This window comes from Panthera uncia, chromosome F1 (assembly GCF_023721935.1).
Source record: "Panthera uncia isolate 11264 chromosome F1, Puncia_PCG_1.0, whole genome shotgun sequence".
Lineage (NCBI taxonomy): Eukaryota > Metazoa > Chordata > Mammalia > Carnivora > Felidae > Panthera > Panthera uncia.
In genome coordinates this window covers 28,926,340-28,928,784 of record NC_064813.1, presented here as the reverse complement: position 1 = coordinate 28,928,784, position 2,445 = coordinate 28,926,340, and the positions used below count along the sequence as shown (strand labels likewise).

The following is a 2,445-nucleotide window of genomic DNA, read 5'->3' as shown; positions in this document are numbered from 1 at the left end:
ATGATCTCACGGTTTGTGGGTTTCAGCCCCACATCGGGCTCTGTGTTGACAGCTCACAGCCTGGACCCTGCCTCGGATTCTGTGTCTCCCTCTCTCTCTCTGCCTCTCCCTCGCTCACACTCTTTCTCTGTCTCTTTCCCAAAAATAAACATTTTAAAAAATGTAAAAAAAAAAAAAATGCACACCTTCATTTAAAAATATTTTATTGCTAAAAAATGCTAACCATCCTCTGAACTTTCAATGAGTCATAGTCTTTTTGCTGGTGGAGGGTCTTGCCTCAATGCTGACGGCTGCTGACTAGTCAGGGTGCAGGTTGCTGAAGGCTGGGATGGCTGTGGCCATTTCTTAAAATAAGACAACAGTGAAGTTTGCTGCACCCACTGACTCTTCCTTTCACGCACAATGTGTGTGTAGTATGGGATGCTGTTTGATAGGATTTTACCCACAGGAGAATTTCTTTCAAATTGAAATCCATCCTCTCAAACTCTGCTACTGTTTAACAACTAAGTTCGTGTAATATTCTAAACCCTGGGTTGTCATGTCAACAATCTTCACAGCATCTTCACTGGGAGGAGATTCCATCTCAAGAAACCACTTTCTTTGTTCCTCCATAAGAAGCAGCCCCTCATCCATTCAAGTTTTACACAAGATTGTAGCAATTCAGTCACATCTTCAGGCTCCACTTTTTGTTCTAATTCTCTTGCTGTTTCCATCACATCTGCAGTGACTTCGTCCACGGAAGCCCCGAACCCCTCAGAGTCATCCATGAGGGTTGGAATCAACTTCTTCCAAACTCCCGTTCGTGGTGATATTTGGACTTCTTCCAATGAATCATGAATGTTCTCAATGACATCTAGAATGGTAAACCCTTTCTGGAAGGTTTTCAATTTACTTTGCCCAGATCCAACAAAGGAATCACGATCTATGGCAGCAGCAGCCTTCAAAATAAGTTTCTTACATAATAAGACTTGAAAGTCAAAATGATTCCTTGATCCATGGGCTGTAGAAAGGATGCTATATTAGTAGGCAAGAAAACAACATTAATCTCATTGTACATCTCCATCAGAGCTCTTAAGGGAGCAGGTACATTGTCAGTGAGCAGTAATCTTTTGAAAGGAATCTTTTTTTTTTTTTTTTTAAGCAGTAGTTCTCAACAGTGGACTTAAAATATTCAGTGAACCATATTGCAAACAGATGTGCTGTCATACAGACTTTGTGGTTCCCTTTCTAGAGTATAGGCAGAGTAGTTTCAGCACCATTCTTAAGGTTCTTAGGGTTCCCACATGGTAAATTAGCATTGACTTTAAGAGAAAGTCACCAGCTACCTGAGCCCCTAACAAGAGAGCCTATATGTTGAAGCTCTGAAGCCCGACATTGACTTCTCCTCTCTAGCTATGAAAGTCCCAAGATGGCATCTTCTTCCAAGAGGAGGCTGTTTGATCTACACTGCAAATCTGTTGCTTAGCGTCTCCACCTTCATGACTTATCTCGGCTACATCTTCTGGAGAACTTTCTATAGCTTCCACATCAGCACTTGCTGCTCTGTGTTGCACTTTTAATAAGTTATGGAGACAGCTTTTGTCTTTCCCCCTCATGAACCAACTTCCACTAGCTTCCAACTTTTCTTGTGCAGTTTCCTCACCTCTCTGAGCCTGCACAGAATCGAAGCAAGTGAGGATGTTGCTCTGGATTACGCTTTGGCTTAAGAGAGGGTTGTGGCTGGTTTGATCTCCTATCCAAACCACTCAGACTTTCTCCATATCAGCAACACGGCTGCTTCCCTTTCTTTTCATTCATGTGTTCACTGGAGCAGCGCTTTTCATTTCCTCCAAGAACTTGTCCTTTGCATTCACGACTTGGGTAACTGTTTGGTGCAAGAGCCCTGCCTCTCAGCCTATAAGCTGTTGACATGCCTTCTTCACTGAGCTGACTCATTTCTAGGTTTTGATTTCAAGTGAGAGACACGTGACCCTTCCTTTCACTTGAACACTTAGAGACGACTGTAAGGTTACTAACTGGCCCAATCTCGATATTGTCTTGTCTCAGAGAATAGAGAGCTCAGAGGAGAGGGAGAGATACGGGGGGATTGGCCAGTTGATGGAACGCTCAGGACACACACAACATTTATTAAGTTATGGAAGCATGGTTTGCGGCCTCCCCAAAACAGTTACAGTAGGAACATCTAAGATCACCGAGCACAGGTCACCATAGCAAAGATAGTAACAAGGAAAAAGTTTGAAATGTTGCAAGAATTACCAAAGTGTAACACGGAGACACGACGTGAGTGAATGTGGTCGGAAACCAGTGCTGACAGCCTTGCTTAACGCAAGTTTGCCACAAACCTTCAGTTTGTAAAAAAATGCAGTATCTGGGAAGCACAATATAGAGGAAAATCATAAAGTATGCCTGTATTAAGGAGAAAAGCTAAATACAAACTTCAGCCGT

General features: G+C 42.7%; 1 pseudogene; it reads right to left on the bottom strand.

Moving 5' to 3' along the window:
• Nucleotides 1-218: 218 nt before the first annotated feature.
• LOC125925794 (tigger transposable element-derived protein 1-like) lies at nucleotides 219-2,124 on the bottom strand (annotated as a pseudogene).
• Between the last annotated feature and the right edge of the window lie 321 nt (nucleotides 2,125-2,445).